The sequence below is a fragment of the Jaculus jaculus genome, chromosome 2 (assembly GCF_020740685.1).
Source record: "Jaculus jaculus isolate mJacJac1 chromosome 2, mJacJac1.mat.Y.cur, whole genome shotgun sequence".
In the NCBI taxonomy this organism is placed as follows: domain Eukaryota; kingdom Metazoa; phylum Chordata; class Mammalia; order Rodentia; family Dipodidae; genus Jaculus; species Jaculus jaculus.
In genome coordinates, this window is record NC_059103.1 from 143,516,865 (window position 1) to 143,541,455 (window position 24,591).

Genomic DNA, 24,591 nt, shown 5'->3' on the forward strand with positions numbered 1-24,591 from the left:
TCTGCCTTTGCAGGAGGAGCTGCCACCCCATCCGCAACCCTCTGGGTGCACAGGTACCCGGGGGTGTCCTCGCCCCCTCTCCGGGCCCCGCCCACCCTTCGAGTTCACGCTGGAGCCCCTAAGGAGGCTCGCGGGAAATTGCCGAGCTCCCCCTTTTTATTACCCCCCCCCAACTCCCCTCCTTCCTCTCCTTTCCCTTGCTCCCCCTTTTCCTTTCACCCGGGTTCCCTGGGCCGAGATTGCAGCCCTCCCTCCTCCCCTCCCTGGAAAGGAGGCTGGCCACTGCCGAGGGCGCCCGCGATCCCGTGCTCCCCGCCGGTCCCCCCAGCACCGCCCGTTCCCCGGCTGGCGCCCCCGAGCCCGTGGCCTCGCGTCCCCGCCCCGCGGCAGGCTCGTGGGTCTGGGGGTGTCCCGCGGCTCCACACCGACGCCCTCCTTGGCCGCACAGCCGCTGCGGTCCGAGGCTGTGCGTCCCAGCACCGGCGCTTGCGGCGGGACGCCCGGAGCCAGCGGGCCCAGCGCGGAGCGGTCGGCGCTCCGGACCCGAGGCAGCGGCGGCGCGGGAGAGGGATCCCAGGAGGCGGCTAAGGATCTGCCCCACGTCGCCGTCTTCTTCCAATCGGGTGAGCGCGGATCCCGGGCGGCTCGGGGTCCCCGCCGCGCACCCCCTGCGCTCGGCCGTTCGCCGGGTGGGGCTCCCGCGCGCTCTGGGCTGCCGGGTTACCGCACCCGGGCTCCGAGGTGCCTCGACCCACGCCGGCGGGTCACGCTGCCCACGCCGTCCGGTCCCGCGTGGTTCGGCCGTGGGCACCACTGACTGTCCTCGCCCGCACGGGTTCGCGGACTAGGGGCCGAGGAGACGGCGGCGGGGACGGCGTGGGAGGAGACCCGGCCTTCCCGGAGCAGAGGAGAGGACCGGGTTGGGAACGGTGTCCTCGGTGCCAGTCTCTGCCCCGCTCGTACCCGGGCCGCACATTGCCCCGCGGCGTCCTCGCTCATCTCCTCGCTCACCTCGAACCTGTCACCTCTCGCTCTGTCGAGTACATTTCTGAGCCTGGGGGCGACCCTGGTCCCCCGCCAGGGGGCAAAGGCAAGGTAGGCTGTGTGGAGCGGGGTTCCTGGCGGCGGCTTCAGCCAGTGTCTCCGGGCACGTCCTGGAGGGACGACATCCATGATGGGGGGGACTCTGGGGGCGGGGTAGCGGCACAGGGCCCGGGCTGGCGGGATGCTGTCGAGGGTGGGGTGGAGGTGGAGGCTGTGCCAAGGTGGCTCAGTGTCCGCTCCCGGGAGTGGGGGAGAGAGTTGAGACTGGTCACGGGGAGGGGGTTCTGTCCGTGGGCGGGGGCGAAAGGCGGGAGGGGGCGTGACACGGCCGTCCGGGCACCCCGGCGATGGCAAGAGCCATCGCACACTGGGTGGCAGGAGGACAGGCCGGCGCGTGCGGGGCTGTTGCTGGGCTGGACCCCGGGAGGACTGCGTGGTGAGCAGCCTGCGCTCAGGGGTGCTTGGGGGGAGGGAAGCTGAGGTTCTCAGTGTGGCCTGTTTCGAAGTCAGCTCCTGAGACGGAGAGAGATGAGTGTCGCTAGTGCCAGTCACAGAGCAACTGCAGCCAGCAGTCTTGGGCACAGGAAGAAGTTAGTAGTACTGGTAGATCGCTGGTTTAGCCTTCTCGGTTTCTGGATCTCTTGCAGGCAGGGTTATTTTTGATTCATTTTAATCGATTGGTTATGTCTGGCAATGCACACTGACTGAGGTGCTCCATCTCCCCTGAGGTCCCTGCAAAAGCAAAGATTTTAGAAAAGCAACATTTCCTTCCTTCAAATGAAGGCTTGCTTCCTCCCTCCCTCTCCCTCTCCCTCCCCCTCTCCATCTCTCCCTCTCTCCCCCGTCTCCTCCCTCTCTCCTTCCCCCTCCCCCCTCCCTCCCTCCCTCCCTCCCTCCCTCCCTCCCTCCCTCCCTCCCTCCCTCCCTCCCTCCCTCTCTCTCTCTCTCCTCCTTTCCTTTTCTTTCTTCTTTCTTTGTTGTTGTTGGCCAGGCTGGTAGAGCAAGAGGCCTGGTCTTAGCTCTTAATAGTAGCACTGGGAAGTGCTCCCTTCATGCCCTGAAGCAAAAGTCTATGTCTTCTTTCTCTTTCTATCACCTGTCACAGAATAATACAATCTGTGCGGAATTCAGATCTCTCTGTAGAGTTTCTTGTGCCCCACAGATGGGCTGTTGTTGCCCCTGAGCGTAGCCTTTCTTCCATCTTTATCATGTATGGTCGCCAGATATCATGTGGGCTCTGCCCTACACACCCTACACAGCTCTGGGCTTTTCTGCTTTGACCAGCTTCTGTTTCTGCACAGTTTGCTTCAGAAGCGGGTGATGTGGTTCATTGCCTTGCTACTACCCTCCACCCCCTTCCCCCCGCCCTGCCAAAAGTGACTTCACAAACTTCTTTTTCAATTGGTTAACCTATCATTAGCTGTTGGCAGCAGCCAGGGCAGATTTCTGGTCTTCTCATCCCAGGGGTAGGCTGAAGTGTCCTTTTTCAGAATTCCTGTCCCTGCTTTAGGCAGTTCTGAAGCCCTGCTCTAGATCTTGGCTGTAGCATCTAGGCCAGTGGTCTCTAGCACAGGGTGGAGAGGGGCTGGTAAGCTAAATGGGTGGATATGGGGATTTTACAGTCAGGACAGACCAAGGTGGGACCTCATCCAGGAGACCAGTTCAGACAGAGGGCTTTTTGGACAGTTTTGATTGAATGAAGATGCTGAAGTGAATGAAGTGGCCAAATCTGTGGGTACATCTTTCTTTCCTAAGGTGAAAACAGGAAAAATAGGTTCTCGGTGGCTTGAGGACGACAGATGAGGGCGTGAACATTTTCTCGAGGGTGTCTTTGAGCCTGGTCCAACATGATATAGGCAAAGGATTTCCATTGATTACTTTACTTTCTCAGCCCTGCAGCTGTACTGGCCTGGCCTTCTTTGTTGTCTAGTCTCCCGTTGCATCTGTATTAAGCCCTATTTTTGTAGGCATAACTTTTGGTACACATGGGTGCATGAAAACACCCTAATAGAACTTTTAAACAGAGCAGCTAAAAGGTAGAACTAGCTACTGTGGGATTCTTCCTCAGTACAGGCAGGGATGGGCCAACCTCCCGCGAGATGAGGCGGGCACTGGGGACAGGACGCCTCATGCTGCAGAGGGGCACTCAGGACATTGCCTTGGAGGCTGGTGCTCTGACGGTGTGAACTTTCTGGTTCCTTCAGAACTGCCAGTGTTCACTCATTGTTTCCCATCTTTCTTTGGATTTTAGACCAGTGGTTGCCCTTCCCTTTGCTGTGGGTTACCCAGCTCCACCTCACTCAGGGCCTCGTCTGTTATGCGAGTCTTTCATTCTCCACTCAGGACATTCAGACAAACATTCTCTTCTTTTGAGGGTCCTGATTACCCGTTCAGACTTGGCTGGTAGTGGCAGGCCAGTGAGTGTTGAAGTGGGTTGAGTTGGAAGATGCGTGGCTATGTAGTGAAGGGCAGCGGAGAGATTGTTTTGCAAGTGTCAGTACATTTTGAGGTTGGGATACAGAAATAGCAAGTTCAAAGACAAAAGCAAAAAGTATCACAGAGATGAGCCAAGCTTATTCTTTTGTATTTTACAAATGTGGAATAGTCTTTCAGGGAGGTTGTGTGACATGCCTATCCCCAAGGTTGGGAAGCTTGCCCTGGACTTGGGTGCTCTCAGGATGCCTGTCATGGCCAGGATGATGCTTACATTAGTTCTCATCCCTACTGGAACCAATCACTTTTATTGCCCATCTATTTTGGTGTCTTATTCTTGTAGCAATAAATTATTCTTTCAGAGCTCCATATTTAACCTTGCTGGAGTGTGTGTTTGAGGCGGGATGCTTACATAAATGCATTATTTAACCTGCCTGGCATGCTTTGGTTGGCATTAAATGAATGTGTGGAGAACAAAGGGTTGTGATTATTCTGAAGTCATCCTGCAGGGTTTCTTTCTTATGAAGACTTATTCTGAACTCTGTGTTGCAGCCCCTCTCTTTCTAAGAATGCTTAGAGAACCAAGTCTGTGAAGGAGCCACATGCCTGCCTGTCTTTACTAGCATATGAAGGTTCCTTCTTAAAGGAGTGTTGGGGACACTTGTCTTCACATATATGCTCCAACTACCACTTAGGAGGCAGGCTTCCAAACTTGTTCTGCCACTTCTGTTGTATTCTAAAGCCTGGCAGCTCTGGGCACAACAAGTACGAGAATAGATATTGATTTATGAGGTCGGTTCTCAGTACCTCCAATATTTTGAAAAGTAGAACTGAAAAAAAATGCTACTTGCCAGTTAATGTTGGTTTCCCCTTTTTAGGTGGTATAGTCAAGCCTGGTTTTAGAGAAATTTAAAGAGTACCTAAAAATAATCCTGTAAGCAACTCTCAAGAAATCAAGGAAGAGCAATAAAATAATCACTGAAAGTGCTTTTCATTGAGACCAGTAAGCTGGCTTACCCGGGGCAGGGGGTGGGGGGCGGAGGAGAGGTGGTATTGCATTTTTTTCCATGTTGCAATTTAACCATTGCATTCAGCTTGGGTTATTAATGCCTACTGAAACATAGAATGCTGAGCATGTGCCTTATAAATATACACAGAACCAGTGAAAGAAATGAAATCATTGAGCTGCAGCAAAATGTTTCAAATGAAGTATTTCAGATCTTCTTAAGTCATGTCTGTAGTTAAATATTTTGAAAATATCCGCATATTTTGAAAAGCAATCTAAAGTTTATGTTTGTCATTTTGTCTTTAAGGATATAGCTCTTTGTATGGAAAGTGGAGTTTTAAGGAAGCAGAAGAAACATTTGAAAGGATATTTGGTGACCCAAATTCTCCTACGGTAATTGTTTAAATTATAACTATGGAATTTTAGAACTGTTTATGTAGAATATGAAAAGCTGAACGAAAATTGAAAAAGTTTTATCTAACGCAATATTTTTAAAAATTCGTTGTAACATTATTCAGTACAAAAATTATTGAGATATTTTCTTTGTAATTTTATGTCACGTCTGATACCTGGCATGTATTTTATATTAACAGTGTATCAAACAATTGATGAGTCACCTGTCAAGGGCTGTATGTGGCTAGTGACTACTACATTAAGCAGCAGGGGTGTAGTAAAAGGCATTAAAATTTGCTTAGTTTTATTAGATTTTGGTTTTTTTGTGGGGAGAGGGAGTTATTCTGTTCAAAGTCTGGTCATATATGTATTCCAAAATTCAAGATCTTTCTACTCCTAATCTCCCCACACCTACACACACACACACACACACACACACACACACACACACACACACACACAGTACCAGGAATTCAGGAACACAATAGCCCTGACCGCTTAGCCAGAATTGGTTTCTTTTCATTTGTCTTTTGAGACCTTGTCTTTTGTGTGGACTAGGCTGTCTTGGAACTTGTCAGTGATCCTCCTGTTTCCTAAGGGCTCAAATTAATAGCACATATCCACCTAGGGTTTCTTATAACATCTTTTGTAGTGTATATGTATCTATAAGGCCAATAGGCTACAATTGTTTTAAATATTAAAACTGATTGTTGTTGGGATGAACTAAGTATTTTCAAAGAAAGAAAAGATAGTCTTTTTTCTTTGCTTGAGTAACCCAGCTTTTTGAAATTTTTTGACTCATTTTTAATATAATTCAATTTATTTATTTTTAGTTTTTTTTTTAAGATAGAGTCTCCCTCTAGCCCTGGCTGACCTATAATTTACTATATATTCTCAGAGTAGCCTCAAATTTATGGTGATTCTATCCTACCTCTGCCTCCTAAGTGCTAGGATTAAAGGCATGCGCCACCACACCCAGCTTATATACCACCATGCCCAGCTTTTGACTCTTTAATCTATGTATATAATGTATTTTATTTATTTATTTGAGAGAGAGAGAAAGAGTGGGGGTGGGGGAAGAATAGGAATGTCAGGGCCTCTATCCACTGCAAATGAACTCCAGATGCATGTGCCACTTTGTGCATCTGGCTTTATGGGGGTTTTAGGAAATTTAACCTCGGTCCTTTGGCTTTGCAGGCAAGTGCCTTAAGTGCTAAGCCATCTCTCTCCATCTCTCCAGCCCTGTATTTTATTCTTATTCCCTTCTCCTTCCCACTAAAACCTTTCTTCCCCATTAATCCCTCTTTCATGTTTTCGTTCCTTCCCTCTTCCTTTCTTTCTTGTCGTTTTCTTTTGGCCCACTGAATTATGGTTACTGTACTGTCATGGGTGGGACATTGTTTACTGGAGAACAGACAGCTCACCAGTGGCTATACCACTGAACTTGACTCCTACTTTTCTGGCACTGGCATTAGCTACTGTGGGTGCTGTGGTGTCTTGTAAATATTTCCTCCATCCATGATGGGTGTTGCAGTCCGGTTCGCATTGCTGGTAGAAATCACCTAACCAAGAGCAGCTTCTGGGAAAAAGAGTTTTATTTTATAAGGCTTACAGGCTTGAGGGGAAGCTTCACTATGGCAGGGGAAAACGATGGCATGAGCAGAAGGTGGACATCACCCCCTGGTCAACATAAGATGGACCACAGCAACAGGAGGGTGTGCCAAACACTGGCATGGGGAAACTGGCTATAAAGCCCATAAGCCCGCCCCCAACAATACACTCCCTCCAGGAGGCATTAATTCCCAAGTCTCCATTAGCTGGGAACCTAGCATTCAGAACACCTAAGTTTATGGGGGACACCTGAATCAAACCACCACAATGGGCTACTGACAGGGTCAGTCTTGTGTAGGAAGCCACAGCTGCAGTGAGTTCCTGAGTGTGACAGCCATGACATACCTAGAATACAGCATTCTGCTGCCCTCTTCCCAATTCTTCTGCTCTCACATTTTTTTCTGCCACCTCTTCTGTGAGGTTCTGAGCCTGAGGGTGAGAGCCTTGCAGGGATGGTGCAGATGTTCTGGTCAGGGCTGAGCATACAATAATCACTTATTGGAGTTTTACCAACTGTGCATCTCTGCATAACCTCATCTCATTACTGAAAGAAGCTTCTGTGACTGAGGCCATAAGCATGTCTGACCTAGGGGAAGAAATGGATATTTATAAAACAGTTTGATGTGGTGTATGTTTAGTATAATCATTGTAATAGGTTAACAATTAATACAAAAATTATTGAGAGACTTTCCATGCCTTTATTTTTGTATCAAGTCTTTGATATCAGCTGTGAATTGTATATTAACATTTTATTAGTCATCTTTCAAGGGCTTAACATTTACATGTCCCTAGGTTCCATGTCCCTCACCATAGGCTTTTGGCCTGATGTACAGTACTAGGCATGTATTCTTTCCTGTAGGCCTCAAAGCCAATCAAAAGGTGGCTGGTTACTCCTATAACATTTATGTCACCATGGCAGCAGTGGGCACATCTTTCCTGGTAGGTCAGCTGTGGACTGCACAGGGTACACAACTGGGTAGAACTGTTGATGACATTTTTCCCCAGCAGCTTGTGTAGCACCTTGTGGTATGAAGACAGCTAGCCAGCAGGGAAGAAGTTCGCAGCTCAGCTTCAGCTTGGTTTCCCTACATCCTGAAATCAAAGCAGGTGCTGTCTTCAGCAGTAACAACTTGCCACCTAGTTTTGGTGGGCAATCAAGAACAATGGCAATAGCCTGTGTTTAGGAGTCTATGTGGCCTCCCTGACCAACAGCTCATTGGAGGAGGTATTTCTCCTCTGGAACTGGAATTTATGTTTAATAGCCTATGATTTCTGGGAGGAGGTTTTCACCCATGTAGGGGACGTTTGCTTAGTTTTTTTTTTAATATGTTTATTTATTTATTTGAAAGAGAGAGAGAAAATGGGTGTGCCAGGGCTTCCTGTCCCTGCAAGCAAATTCCAGACATATATACCACTTTATGTAGGTATTGGGGAATCAAACTTGGGCTGTCAGGCTTTGAAAGCAAATGCCTTTAACCACTGAGCACTCTTGCCAGCCCACCAAACAGTTTAAAATATACATATATATTTAAATTTGCTTACCAAGTAGTAGGCTTCCATCGGGCCTATTCATATATCCTTAATTTTGTTTGATCCTTTCCCTAGTCGTTTCCCCACCCCTGTCCTTGCTGAGACCTTTCCCTTCCACTAATATCCCCTCTACTTTCATTGCACATGTGTCCTACTCTCCTGCCACAAAACTTATCCCCCTCCTCATGGTCCCCTTCTAGCTTTCTGACCCCTATATACACTCATTTCCAACTAACAGCCACTAATCTAGAATTTGGAAGCTAGGAGAGAAAACATATGATGTTTGTGTTTCTGAGCCTCGGTTCCCTCACTCAGTGTGATGTTTTCCAGTTCCATCCATTTTCCTTCAAATTTGACAATTTATTTTTAATTATATTTTAATAGATTTCATTTTGTATATGTACCACATCTTCATTATCCATTCATCTGTTGATGAGAATGTAGACTGATTGCATTATCTAGTCATTGTGAGTAGAACAGCAACAAACATGGCTGAAGAAATCATCTTTGAAGTAGTATACAATCCTCAGTGTATATGCCTAGGAGTGGTATAGTGGTCATAAAGCAGTTGTATTTTTAGCTTTTTGAGAAACCTCCACACTCATTTCTGTAATGTCTACCAGTTTGCACTCCCACCAATAGTGAACAAAGGTCTCTCTTTCCACACAGCCTCACCAGCAAGTTTTCTCTTTTCTTTCCTTCATTCTCACCATTCTGACCAGGGTGGGTGGAATCTCAAAAGCAGTTTTAGTTTGCTTTTCCTTGACAGCTAAGAATGTTGAACACTTTCAACAATATTATTAACTGGCTTCCAGTCAAGATGGCAACAGCTTAACTGTGCCACTCCTCCCCAGAAAGAAAGGCAAGGCTTTAAGGGTTTACTGGATCATTTAGGGGACAGCAATCTCTTATACATCACCAGTGGGAGGGCACAGAGGGGGAAAAAAGGGAATCAGCTGATTCCCTTACTCTCGGGTAGCCTACCAGTCCCAAGCAGCCGCCCTAGCCATAGTCCCAGCCTCAGGATACTCCCACACTTACTGTATGAAACTGCTACCCCCACCAACACGTAACCTCGGGCAGGCTTTCCCGCTGGCCCGTGAAAGGTCAGAATCGATTGTCCATCTTCCCACCACACATGCACTGCCCATCTGCCCCTGCAAGCTCAGTCTGCTCTGCTAATTTGCCCGCTTGCTGCTCCAGCCGGCTGCCTGTCCACGCGTGAGCTCAGGCCCGTTCCACCTGCCCATGTTAACTCAGCTCACTCTGCCCATCTGCCTGCACCAGCTCAGGCACAGTCCCCCATCTGCTGCACCAGACACCCACCCATCTGCCCTCCAGCAGAGGTGGCCCACAACCCAAGAACTCAGGCTGCTTTGATAGCCTACCATGTGTGAGCTCAGGCTGATCCACCCACCCACACATGAACTCAGAACTGCTCTGTCCATCTGCTTGCCCACCTGTTAGCTCAGGCCAGCTCCCCCAAGAGGTACCATTTCCCCCACCCATCCAGACCACAGTCATACTCTCCCCACCGGTACACTGTGAAGGGAAGATCACAGCACAAAAGAAATAACATGAAAAATCAAATGCAAGTAAATCCATTAAGATCACCCAGTGCTACAATGAACATCTCTAATCAAAACATAGAAGAGACATTAGTATCAGAACACCAAAATGAAGCTATGAGCAATGCAACCCTGACCAAGCTACTGGTGGAACTTGCAGAAAAGCAACAAAGGACCAATAATGGTGTGGATGCTGCCATCACTAGACTAGACCTAATAGATAAGAAAATTGAAGGAGTTCAAAGACAGTTAAGAGATATGAAGGGGAGGACTTCTGGCCAAGATGGCAACTACCTAACTGTGACACATGGCCCCAGGAAAAAAAGGCAAAGCATTAAGGATTCACTGGGTCTTTTAGGGGAGAGCAATCTCTAATAGATTGCCAGTGGGAGGGCACGAGGGGAAAAAAACAGGGAGTCGCTGATTCCCTTGCACGTGGGTAGCCCACCAGTCCCCCAATCCCCCAAGCAGCTGCCTTGCCCACAGTCCCAGCTTCAGGATACCCCTGCACTTACTGTAGGAAAGGGGAACCTGACCAACATAGTTCCACTTGTCTCACTGCACAGAGGTGATCACCCTACTAGCCCTGTGCACAAGTGACCTTGGGAAGGCTCCGCCCACTGGACCACTAGAGCTCAGGCTCCATTTGCCCGCCACACACATGCTGCTTGAGCAAGCTTAGCATGCTCTGCTCATTTGCCCACTTACTGTTCTGGCCGCTGCCCATTCACACATGAGCACAGGACCATTGCACCTGCCCTTTTTCTTCCTTTTCTTAGTGGGCACTGACTGTAACTCCCAGTACCAGCATGTGGCAATCATCCACAATGAGCTTTGATCACAGAGACCTCCAAGGTTTCCTAAAAGAAAGATTTCTGTCATAGTACTTGATTACCCACCAAAGGATAGTGGTAAGACCCTACTTCTGAAGACACCATATCTGGTTGACACATAAAATGAAATACATGCCTGGAAGCTGGAAGAGAGCCATACCCCAGACATTCAGCGGGTCTAGTGCCAGAAGGTGCTGCATGGGCGACTGGGGGAAAATAATATTTGTCAAAGCAACTCATGGTCTAACCTACTTAGCAGCAAATAACCTGTCATGATGCTCACACAAGTGCAATAGTGGCACACAACCATCCATGGTGGGAAACCAATTGCTCTTGATTTAGCTAACTGATCCACTCAATGGAATGGGAGCCATAGCTGGAGCTGGGAAACAAGTCAGAACCATATCCAAACATGAGCATGCTCACCATTATCAAGCTACCACCAATCATGGACTACAAGAGGGCCTATAGCTATTAAGTTCTCTATAAAAAAAATAAGGTTTATCTCATTTGTCTGGTGCTAACTTTACTCTCCGTTGGAGAATATGCTTCTCTTTTTCAGATAGACACAAATCCTAAGGAGAGAACCACCCCATAATACCTCAAAAGGGCCCTTCTGAAACTAGGAATAATTGGTGAAACAAGCAATGGTGCTGTTTTCTTGGTGAGCTGGTTACCAGCACAATGGTGAAGGAGGTCAACACAGAGAACAATCAACTCCTACCAAATCAGATGTCTAGAGACCCAGAGGCTCCCAACACCTCATCACTGAAGCAGACCTAAAATGAACCCAACATGGCTCAGGGAAATTTTGCGGAAGAGGGGGCAGAAAGAATGTCAGAGCCACATGTTGGATCATGATATGCAGAGACATTTCTCCTACCCATAACCGTGGGCTAACTCCACAATTTATGACCCATATACCTCAACAAGGAGAAGCCAAGGGGAGTGGGTAGGACATGGATGAGCCTAACACTGGTACCAACTTGACTGTATTCACTGAGTAAAGACTAATTAATAAAAAAAGAATCAAAGGAAGATCAAAAAAAAAAAAAAGACATGAAGGACAGTGAAAAAAAGAGGACCTCAAAAATCAGCTGGTGATGCAAAATGAAGACATATGAAATGAAAAGATGAATTCCAAGAAACATCAAGAAAATCAGAAAATGATGTGAAAATGGAGCTTGACAGAGGAAACTATATATAGAAAAGTAGTAGAAAATGCAAGCCTAATTGAACAAGCCCAAAACTCTTTAGAAGCTCACAAGGATAGAGTCAGCAGTGTGGAGGACAGAAACTCCAATCTGGAAGAAAAGACAGAAGAAACAGTTTGAGAGTTCAAAAGTTTCAAGAAGTTGAAGAATTTCTGAGAACAGAACATGAGGGAAATGTCCTAACATCCGGATCATGGGAATCCCAGAAGGGGAAGAAATTCAGACCAAAGGCATGGAGAACTTACTTAACAAAATAATCAAAGCAAACTTCCCCACTCTCTCGAAAGAAAGGCCCATCAAGATAAAAGAAGCTAACAGAACTCCAAACAGATTGGACCAAAGGAGACACTCTCCAAGCCATATTGTCATTAAGACTCTAAACATTGACACCAAAGAGAAAATCCTAAAAGCAGCTAGGGAAAAATAGCACATCTCTTTTAAAGGTAACCTTATCAAAATTATTTCAGACTTCTCAATGGAAACCCTAAAACCCAGAAGGGCCTGGAATTGAACACTGCAAAGTCTAAGAACATATGGCTTCCAATGCAAACCACTTCAAACAGCAAAAGTATCCCTCATAATAGCTGGTGAAAGAAAAAGTTTCCATGACAAAACTTAACTTTGCAATTATATGAACACAAAACCAAACCTACAGAGAGTATTTCAGGAAATTCTCCACACACAAGAATCAGATAATTAACCTCAAATACCTACAAGAAGCAGATCGCAATAACAAAACTCAGAGAAGGCACAAAGAAACTTCAAAGTCCATGAAAACACTAAACCACATATACCAACATAATATGGCAGGGATCAAATCAAACTTCACAGTCATTACCCTAAATAATAATGGCCCTAACTCACCTATCAAGAGACACAAACGAACAGGATGGATCAGAAAGTTAGACCCCTAAATCTGTTGTCTTCAAGAAACCTACCTCACCCCTAAAGACAGATACTTCCTCAGGGTGAAAGGGTGGAAAACAATATTCCAACCAAATGGGAATAAGAAACAAGCAGGCATAGCTATACTAGTATTGGATAAAATAGACTTCAAACTAAAAATAAAAAGACAAAGAAGGAAACTTCCTACTTATCAAGGGAACAATCCATAAAGAGGATATCACAATCATAAATATTTATGCACCTAAAACAGGGGCACCACAGTTCATTAAAAACAAAAACCTACTTGACAATAAAACAGAAATAACCACCAACACCATCATAGTTGTGGACTTCAATACACCATTATCAGTAATAGATAGATCCTCTAAATAGAAACTCAACAGGGAAGTAAGAGAGCTCAACAAAACCATAGAACACTTAGACCTAATGGAGATCTATAGAACATTCCATCCCAAATCCACAGACTACACATTCTTCTCAGCAGCCCATGGAACATTCTCTAAAATAGATCATATACTGGGTCACAAAGCCTACCTCCAAATATTTAGGAAGACTGACATAATTCCATGCATGATATCAGATCACAATGCTATATTGCTAGAAATTAACAACAAAAGACCCACCAGGAATCTCATTGGCTCCTGGAAAATGTACAGCACACTTTTAAACAATAAATGGGTAATGGACAAAATAAAAAATGAAATTGCAAAATTTCTAGAAATGAATGACAATGAGAACACATCGTACCAAAACTTATGGGACACAATGAAGCCACCTTCAGGGAAAAACTCATAGCACTAAATACCTTCATAACAAAGAGCAATCCCAAATCAATAACCTAACCATCCACCTAAAGGCACTGGAAAACCAAGAAGAATCCAACCCAAGAAAGTCCAGACAGAAATAAAGAATTAAGGTCAGAGCAGAAATAAATAAATTGGAAACTAAGAAAACAAGACACCTGACCACAAAAATAGCTTGTTCTTTGAAAAAATAAACAAGATTGACAAACCTCTGGCCAATTTGATCAAGCAAAACAAGGATACACTTAAAATTAACCAAATTAGAAATGAAAAATGAGAGATCGCAACAGACATAAGTGAAATTGGGAGAATCATCAGGACTTATTTCAAAAACCTCTACTCCACAAAACTGGACAATATGGAGGAAATGGATAAATTCCTGTACACATAACATCTACCAAAGCTAAACTCAGAGCCGATTAATCTCCTAAACAAAATTACCACACTCACTGAGATTGAAAAAGTAATTTAAAAAGACCTCCCCATAAAGAAGAGTCCAGGACCAGATGGCTTCTCAGCTTAATTCTATTAAACATTCATGGCAGAACTCAAACCAATCATTTTCATACTGTAGCACACAACTGGAGAACAGGGAAAGCTACCCAACTCCTATAAAGCTGGTATTACACTAATCCCAAAACCAGGCAGAGATGCCACAACAAAAGAAACTACTGGTCTATTTCCCCAGTGAACTTAGACAAAAAGATCCTGAACAAAATCCTGGCAAACCAAATCCAACAACACATCAGAAGCATTATTCACTATGATCAAGTGGGATTCATCCCAGGAATGCAGGGGTGGTTCAACATATGGAAATCTGTCAATGTAATGCACCATATAAACAAGGTTAAACACAAAAAGCACATGATCATTTCAATAGATGCAAAACAAGCCATTGACAAAATATATCACTTCATGATCAAAACAATGGAGAAAACTGGTATGGTCAGTTCATATCTTAACATAATAAAGGCTATATACAAAGCTCCTAAAGCCCAAATAATGCTTAATGGAGAGAGTGGAGTAATTCCTATTGAGATCAGGAACAAGACAGGGGTGTCCACTCTCACCTTTGCTCTTCAACATAGTACTGGAAGTCCTAGCTCAAGCATTCAGACAGGAGAAAGAAATAAAAGGGATACAATTGGAAAGGAAGAAGTTAAATTAGCTCTATTCACAGACACCATGATTCTATATGTAATAGACCCAAGAAACTCCATCTCAAAACACTTGAAGGTAATTAACTCCTTTAGCAAAGTAGCAGGGTACAAAATCTAATGCACAAAAATCAGTAGCCTTTCTATATGCAAATGACAAAGTTATGGAGAAAGAAATAAGGACCATGGCCCCATTTTCAATAGCAACAACAACAAAAATACCTTGGAATATCCTTATCCAAAGAAGTGCAAGATCTATGCAATGAAAAAATAAAAACACACAAAAAAGAAATTGAGGAGGACTTGAGAAAATGGAAAGACCTCCCATGCTCCTGGGTAGGCAGAATTAACATTTGTGAAAATGGCAATCCTACCAAAGGTAATATACATATTTAATGATATTCCTATTAAAATCCCAACATTGTTCTTCACAGAGATAGAAAAAGTGATCTCAAAATTCATATGGAAAGGCAGAAGGCATCAGATATCCAAGCATATTCTCAGCAAAAGAAATACCTCTGGAGGAACCACCATACCTGACCTAAAGCTATATTGCAAAGTCATAGTAATAAAACAGCATGGTATTGGCAGAAAATCAGGAGTATATACCAATGGAATAGAATTGAGGACCCAGAGTTTGGGTCAAGCAACTATAGCTACTTAATATTTGGAAAAGGCCCTAACAATATAGGCTGGAAAAATGACAGTATCTTCAACAAATGGTGCTGGACAAACTGGATAACCATATGCAGGAAGTTGAAACTTGATCCACACATCTACCCATGCACAACAATCAAGTCCACATGGATCAAAGACTTCAATATAGGACCAGAAACTTGACTACTACTGGAAAAAAAAAATACGGAAGGAACTTTCCATGATATAGGAATGGAAAAAGACTTCCTGAACAAAACCCCAGTAGCTTAGGATTCTAAACAATCACTCAACCAGTGCTATCACATGAAGCTGAGGAGTTTCTTCACAGACAAACATACAATAACCAGAGCCAATATATTACCCAGAGAATGGGAGAAAATATTTGCTGAATATCCAACTGACAAAGGCCTAATCTCTAGAATCTACAAAGAACTCAAAAACCTAAACAATAAAAAGTCAAACAACCCACTCACAAAATGGGGCAAAGAGCTGGACAGGCAATTCACAGAGGAAGAAATACAAATGGCAAATGCACACTTAAAAACATGTTCATCAGCTGGGCGTGGTGGCGCATGCCTTTAATCCCAGCACTCGGGAGGCAGAGGTAGGAGGATCGCTGAGAGTTCGAGGCCACCCTGAGACACCATAGTGAATTCCAGGTCAGCCTGAGCCAAAGTGAGACCCTACCTCGAAAAACCAAAAAAAAAAAAAAAAAAAAAACATGTTCATCATCCCTAATCTTCAGGGAAATGCAAATGAAAACAACTATGAGATTCCATCTTACCCCAGTAAGGATGGCAAACATCAAATAATCAAATAAAAATAAATGCTGGTGAGGATGTGGAGAAATGGGAACTCTCATCCACTGTTGGTAGGATGGTGCAACCACATTGGAAAGCAATATGGAGACTCCTAAAAAAGCTGACTATTCAGTTATCAACAGACGCCGTTATTCCCTTACTGGACAGGTACCATAACACCTTCAATCCTCAGTCCAGAGAGATTTGCTCAACCATGTTTATAGCTGTTGAAGAAAAATGGTTGAACCTGGAACAGATCATCCTCAATGAAATTGCCCAATCACAGAAAGATAGTTGCCACATAGTCTCACTTATCTACAGTGCCTAACCTAAATCTACCCAAGATGCCAACATACCCAGCAAACATCTCAAGGACTGGACAATATAGGGTGGATAGGGAGGGAGGGGAAGGCAAGTGATGGGTGCAGGACACAAATCTGGTCCCAAATGGCAATATTACCATAAAATTCTACATCCTAAAAGGCAGACCAAATGGTTGAAACTTCAACAGCCCCTTAGAGCCTTAGAGGGAGAATGTCAGTCACAAGGGCCTGGATAGTGTATTATGAAGATTGACCTTAATATTGTGCAGCTTCTCTCTCCCTCCCTCCCTCCCTCCCTCCCTCCCTCCCTCCCTCTCTCTCTCTCTCTTTCTCTCTCTGTCTCTCTCTCCCCCTCCTGCACCTCTCTCTTCCTCTCCCTCTGTTCTCCTCTCTCTAACTCTTTTATATTACTTATCTTTTTCTTCCTTCTCTTCATGGGCACTGACCTGTAACTCCCAGTACCAGCATGTGGCTATCATCCACAATGAGCTTTTGATCACAGAGACCTACAAGGTTTCCTAAAAGAATGACAGATTTCTGTCAGAGTACTTGATAACCCACCAAAAGTTAGTGATAAGACCCTATTCCTGAAGGTACCATATGTGCTTGACACGTAGCATGGAGTGACATGGCTGGAAGCTGGAAGAGAGTCATTCCCCAGTCAGTCAGTATGTGTCATTCCAGAAGGTGCTAGATGGGCAACTGAGGGAAAATGACCAATATCTGTCCAAGCAACTCATGGTCTAACCTACTTAGCAGCAAATAACCTTCGTGATGCTCACACAGTGCAGTAGTGGTGCACAGCCATGGTGGGAAACCAACTGCTCTTGATTTAGCTAACTGATCCACTCAGTGGAACAGAACCCATAGCTGGAGCTGGGAAACAAGTCAGAACCATATCCAAACATGAGCATGCTCTCCATTATCAAGCTACCACCAATCGTGGGCTACAAGAGGGCCTACACCTCTTAACTTCTCTCTAAACAAAAAAAGGGTTATCCCATTTACCTGGTGCTAACTTTACTCTCCTTTGGAGAATCTGCTTCTGTTTTTCATATAGACACAGATCCTGAGAGAACCACCCCATCATACCTCAAAAGGGCCCCAGATGAAGCTAAGAATAATTGGTGAAATAAGCAAGGGTGTTGCTTTCTTGGTGAGCCTGGTACCAGTACAAGGCTGAAGGAGATCGACACAGAGAACAGTCAACTCCTAACAAATGAGATATCCAGAGACACAGAGGCTCCCAAGACCTCACTGAAGCAAACCTAAAATGAACCCAACATGGCTCTGGGACATTTGCATAAGAGGGGATGGAAAGAATGTCAGAGCTACATGTTGGGTCATGATACACAGAGACATTTCCTCCTACACATAACTAAGGGCTAACTCCACAATTCATGACCCATATACCTCAACAAGGAGGGGTCAGGGGGAGTGGGAAGGACAGGGAATAGGCTAACAATGGTACCAACTTGACTGTATTCACTGAGTACAAATTAATTAATAAAAAAGACCTAAATAATAAATAAAAATAAAATATTTATTAACTAATTTTACTTCTTCTTTTAAGAACAGTTTGCTTCCATAGCCCATGTTTTGATTAGATAACTTGTTTTACTGGTGATGAGTTTTTTGAGTTCTTTGTATATTCTAGGTATTCATCCTCTGTCACGTGTATAGTTAGCAAAGATTTTCCCCATTCCATTTAATTGACTATTCCCCCTGCTTTACAAAAGCTTTTTAATTACATGCAATCTGATTTGTCAGTTGGTCACCTTATTTCCTGAGTGACTAGTCCTGTGTAGAAAACTTCTTCCTACACCTGTATACTTTATTTTTACAATGTTATAAGAGAGAATTTAATAGGTGTAGGTCCTCTTGTAGCCCAAGAATGGTGGGAGTTTGATAATGGAGAATGAGCTCACTATTTGTATGTGGTTCTGACTTGTTTCCCAGATCCAGCTATGGGTTTCATTCAACTGAGCAGATCAGTTAGCCAGTCCAAGAGTAGCTGGTTACCCACCATGACTCTGTGCCACTATTGTACTTGGGTGAGTATTATGTCAGGTTGTTTGCTGCTGAATAACTTAGACCTTGAGTTACTTGGACAGATGTTGGCTATTTTTCCCCAGTAGCTCATGTAGTAGTTTATGTAGTACCCTCTGGCACTAAATGAGCTAACTGTCTGGGGTCTGGCTCTCTTCCATATTCCTGCCAGTTCAATCCATGTTCCATACTTACAGCATATGGTGTCTTCAGTAGTAAGGTATTGCCACTAACTTTTGGTTGGTAATCAAGTGTTCTGACAGAATTCTGTCTTCTTTTGGGAAACCTTGTAGGTCTCTGTGATCAACAGCTCTTTGTGGATGTTAACCTCATCCTGGTACTGGGAATTATAGGACAGCGCCAAGGGAAAGAAGGAAGAAAAAGATAGATAATATAAAAGAGAAAGAGAGACAGAGAAACAGAAGAAAATTAAGGTTAGTCTTCATCATACCATCTCCAGAACACTTTGATTCAGGTCTTCCCTCTAAGGTCCTGATGAAGGTTCAACCTTTTAGTCTGTTCTTCAAGATATAGGATTTTATGGTACCAGTTCCATTTGTGTGCAGTTTTGTGTCCCCTTCTCATCTTTAACCTCCCCTCCTGACCCACCCTCCCTATTGTCCAGTCTTTAAGATGCTTATTAGGCATGACAGCATCTTGGGCTGATCCAGGTTAGGAGCAACATATGAGTGAGACCATGCATCGATTGTCTCTCAGTGATTGAGTGAGTTCACTGAGAATGATCTGTTCCAAGTTCTACCATGTTTCTTCAAATTTCATTGTCATTTTTCCTTACTGCTGTGTAGAATTCCATCATGTAAATATGCCACATCTTGATTATCCATTTGTCTAATGATGGACATCTGGGTTGATTCTAGTTCTTAGCTATTATAAATTGAGCAGCTATAAACATGGGTGAGCAAATATCTCTGAATTGAGGCATGAAGCTTTTGTAAATGCCCAGTAAGAGAATAACTGGGTCTGTTAGTAACTCTATAGTCAACCTTTGTAGGAGCTTCCATATTCCTTGCCATAGTGGTTGTACCAGCTTACATTTCCACCAACAGTGAGTGAGGGTTCCTATTTCTCCACATCCTCACCAACATTTGTTTTCATTTGATTCTGTAATGTTTTCTATCCTTACTGGGGTAAGGTAAAATCTCATAGTTGTTTTAATTTGCATTTCCCTGATGGTTAGGGATGTTGAACATTTTCTTAAGTGTGTGTTTGCCATTTGTATTTCTTCCTCTGAGAACTCCCTGTTCAGTTCTCTCCCCACTTTATAAATGGGTTGTTTGATTTATTATTGTTTATATAATACACTCTCTCCAGGAGGCATTAATTTCCAATTGCCATCAGCTGGGGAACCTAACATCCAGACCACCTAACCATAAGTGGGGGACACCTGAATAAAACCACCACATTCCACCTCTGGGCCCATAAACTGGTATCTATACATGGTGTAAAATATAATACATTCAACTTAAAAGTCCCCATAGTTTTATCATGCCCAATGATGTTCATATAACCCCATAGTCAAGACCTTTTAACTGAGCCATAATACCAAAAAATTCCCCCTAAATATCCATAATGGCACAGAATAACATTCACACTGAAAAAGATGGCACTGGGCATAACACAGAAATATTCAACCAATACAACATTTGAAACAAGACAAACACCACACTCTGTAGCTCCAAGACCAATAACTCTAGCCAGTGACAGGTCTCTAAATCTGATAATCCTAACCAGCAAAAAGTCTCTGGCATTGCAATTCCACCCCTCCAGATAGGCTACTCACAGGCATGGAAAGCTTCATCTGGGGCCAGCAGCTTTCCTTAGCAGCCATCTCATGGCCCCGGCATCTCCACTGGGTCTCCACTGCAACCCACGGTTCATCCTCATGGCTCCATCGGGTCTCCATGCAGGCATCCAGCAACCTGCTTCACACTGCCCATGGCCATTTCCAAAACACAAGATCATGTTGCAAACTCAATGACTTTCTCTTTCCTGTACTTATACTCCACAATACCAGGTAGGGAGCTAATTTGTTAATCCAGGGAGTAATAAAGCAGACTTTGAAGAACAAAACACATCTTGAGCACTCAGGCTCCTTCAAAAGAGTCTACATTCTTCCTGTTGCACCAGTGCAGGTCAGCTGGCCCAATCTCAAAGGTTGTAATCTCTTAATTGCAGCTGAATGGGCTCCAGTTCACCAGAGATTTTTCTTTCTGTGCCATATCCCTCTGCTCTCGCCAGTTCATTTCTACGTGAAGCAAACCCTGCACAGCTTCACAGGAAATGGGCATAAGAGCAAGTTTCTCACACAAACTGCTAGCCCAATCCGAGCAAAGCTCTTTCTCACCCTCAAAAAGCAAACCTCACAGTCCATAATTCTTACTGCATTCAGGTCTTTCAATTCTGACCGGAATAGTCCATCAAGCTGTACTTACAGCCCTGTAAGTAAACCTTAGGCCAAGGTTTCAAATACTTCCACATTCCTCCTGAAAATCAGCTCCAAAAGGCCAAAGCCACACAGTCAGATGTCTAGCAGCAACCCCACTCCTTGTACCTTGTAATGTTGCAGTCAGGTTCACATTGCTGGTAGAAATCACCTGACCAAGAGCAGGTTGTGGGAAAAAGAGGTTTATTTTGGCTTAGAGGCTTGAGGGGAAGCTCCACGATGGCAGGGGAAAATGATGGCATGAGCAGAGGGTGGACATCACCCCCTGGCCAACATAAGGTAAACAATAGCAACAGGACAGTGTGCCACACACTGGCATGGGGAAACTGGCTATAGCATCCATAAGCTCACCTCCACCAATACACCATTTCCAGGAGGCATTAATTTCCAACTGCCAATAGCTAGGGAACCTAACATCCAGATACCTAAGTTTATGAGGAACACCTGAATCAAACCACCACAGTATATGTATGTATATGTATAGCATATCAGATTTCCTAATATGAACCTAATTTTTCCTTCAATTATATTAAAATATATATGGTATAAAATTTATCATAATTTTTGTAAGTGTGTAGTTCAGTAACATTAAACACATAGGGCTAAAGAGATGGCTTAGCAGTTAAGGTACTTGCCTGTAAAGCCTAACTGTGCTTGATTTTCCAGTGCCTATGTAAAGCCATATGTGGAGGTGGCACATGTGTCTGGAGTTTGTTTGCAGTGGATAGAGGTCCTGGAGTGCTCATTCTCTCTCTCTCTCTCTCTCTCTCTCTCTCTCTCTCTCTCTCTCTCTCTCTCTCCTGGGTATGGTGGCACACACTTTTATTCCCAGGACTTAGGCTGCCAAAGTTGGATGATCACTGTGAGTCCAAGGTCAGCCTGAGACTACAGAGTAAATTCCATATCAGCCTGGGCTAAAATGAGATCCTACCTCAAAACCAAAAAGAAAGGACGGAATTAAGGAAGGAAGGAAAGAAGGAAGGAGGGAAGGGAGGGAGGGAGGGAAGAAGGAAAGGGATGAAGGAACTAAGGAATGAAGGAAGTAATGAAGGAAGGACATTCATATTGTCCTATCATCAGTACTACTTATCCACAGAATTGTTTTTGTATAGCAAAACAGTCTCATAAAGCAAGAATTCTTCATTATGCCCTGTTCCTCCATGCCATGCCTGACAGCTAACATTCACCTTTCTGTCTAGTACCTCCTGCCAGGGCATCCATACAGTATTTTTCCTTTTGCATCTAAATTATTTCATTTAGCATAATGTTCTTGGGGCTTATCCATGTTGTAGTGTATGTCAGAATTTCTTTGGTAAAGATGAATAATATTCTACATCTGTATACCACATTGCTTACTCACTTATTAATGAATACCTTAGCTGGTTCATTTTAGTGTTCTAGTGTTGCTATGAATATTAGTGTATAAATATCTTTTCAAGTTCTGTTTTTATACTTTTGGGTATGTATCCAGAAGTTAATTTACTGGGTTTAAATGGTAATTCTGTTTTTTTTAAAACTTTATTTTTATTTATTTATTTGAGAGAGGGAAAGAGGCAGAGAGAGGAAGAGAGAGAATGAGTGAGTCAGGGCCTCCAGCCACTGCAAACAAACTCCAGATGCATGCACTCCATCATACATCTGGCTTACGTGGGTCCTGGGGGATCGAACTGAGGTCCTTTGGCTTTGCAGGCGAACACCTTAACCACTAAGCCATTTCTCCAGCCTAGTAGTTCTGTTTTTAATGTTTTGTGAAACTGTTACACTGTTTTGCATGATACTATATCATTTATATTCCCACCAGTACACAGGGGTTTCACTTTTCCTTCTTTGTCAGTTTTTGTTCTCTTATACTTTTATAGTAGCCACCCAAATGAGCATGAGGTGATAAATTAGATTTCCTTTTAAAGTGTAAGTCTACTGGGAGATTTTTTTTTGTACTCTGGGCATAATAAACAATTACTCAGATAGTTAGATCTTTTCTTTATCAAGCCGTAATTTATTGTCCACCTGTAGCAAACACCAAATGCTAGAAATTTTTTATAAGAAATGCTCTGTCTTGAATCATAAGACCCATCAATTCTTGGTATTGTCTAGACCTACATCTAGAGCTACATTGTTAAATCATTTTAGGCATATGTTAGATGTCTGAAAATTTTGTTTAAATGTAAACTTCATACCAGTCAGTTTTTGTCTTAATAAAACTATAGATTTATAAAAGAAAAAGAAAAAGAAATTTTGTGTAAGGTGTTAAATTCTGTTTAAATTTTTTTCAATAATTTTTACCACAAATTGTATATTTTAAATGATTTATAGTAGTTTAATTTTTTAAAACCTAAGGAAAGGTTTGAAATGTGTGTGTGTGCTTCTGTGTGTGTGTGTTTGTGTGTGTGTGTGTATGTGTGTACTTTCCCCAGTATAGGAAGAGCAGAGTGTTCACTGAGCTCATTAATTAGGTACTAAACATATGTAAATTCTATTTACAGATATAAAGCAGACCAGAATTTATAGGAAAGCATCTTAAGAGATAGTACATAAATTCTGACAGTTTGGGTTGGCATGTGGGTCTGTTTTCTAGCTATCTAGTCTTGGATGGCTGAGTTTACATTTCATGACAGTAATTACCCTTAAAATTTACATGATAAGGAAAATAAATTTTAAAATTTTATATATATATATATATGTATGTATGTATGTATATGGAAAAATTCTTGCATCTTAGCTATAAGAATTATTTTATTTTATTTTACTTTTGGTAGGGTCTCACTCTGGTCCTGGTCCAGGCTGACCTGGGATTCACTATGTAGTCTCAGGGTGGCCTCCAACTCACGGCAATCCTCTTACCCCTACCTCCCAAGTGCTGGGATTAAAGGTGTGTACCACCACACCTGGCATTATTTTATTTTTAAAAGGCTGCATTTCTAGCTGGGCTTGTTGGTGCATTCCTTTAATCCTTGTACTCAGGAAGCAGAGGTAGGAGAATTGCCATAAATTCCTGGTCAGTCTGGTCTAGAGCAAGACCCTACCTCAAAAATAAATAAAAAATAAAAGGCTATGTTTCTAGATGTATTCCTTTTAATGACTGCTTCTTTGAATAACTTCTAATTTTTATCAAAAGGCATGGCTTTGGGAACAGGACAAGAATTTGATATCTGGTGTGAGGAAGTATGGAGAAGGAAGCTGGGATAAAATACTATCACGTTATAAGTTCAACAACCGAACAAGTGTCATCTTAAAAGACAGATGGAGAACTATGAAGAAACTAAAGCTGATCTGCTCAGACAATGAAGACTAAACATGTTTGTCAGAGATTAATGAAAAAGATATTAAAATACTTTTGACTACTACATGTTCTTTAAAATTTGGTGGAAATTGATATATCTTAAAATTTTTGCTTAAAGAATTATTTTTTTCTGTGACAATTTAATGAGGATTTGTGCTATGAGAATAAACTTATATGCCATCGCTGTATTCTAGAATCTTCATTCTATAAACTATGAATACATTGAACTTTACTAAATACAATGCCATATCCTATTTTAATACAAAAGTAAAACCTGACAAGAGAAAATAAATATTTCTAAGAGGGGAAAAATAATTTTTATAAACTTACTTTTTCTATAGGTTACCTTAACCTTATAAGATGCCATGCAAAAGTGAATATTCTAAAATATTGTTTTGAGGTTGTCCTTCAATATGAGATAATTACTTGATTTTTGGCCTAGCATGTTACTTACTAAAATATTCATTAATAGGGCTAGAGAGGTGGCTTAGTAGTTAAGTGCTTGCCTGTGAAGCCTAAG

At 43.1% G+C, this 24,591-nt stretch overlaps 1 long non-coding RNA gene across 1 annotated transcript; it reads left to right on the plus strand.

Moving 5' to 3' along the window:
- The first annotated feature begins 974 nt into the window (after window positions 1-974).
- LOC123458495 lies at window positions 975-24,147 on the plus strand. The gene is made up of 4 exons (XR_006635687.1): window positions 975-1,095; window positions 4,356-4,480; window positions 4,791-4,876; window positions 23,907-24,147. It is a non-coding gene; the product is annotated as an uncharacterized LOC123458495 (long non-coding RNA).
- The last annotated feature ends 444 nt before the right edge of the window (window positions 24,148-24,591 follow it).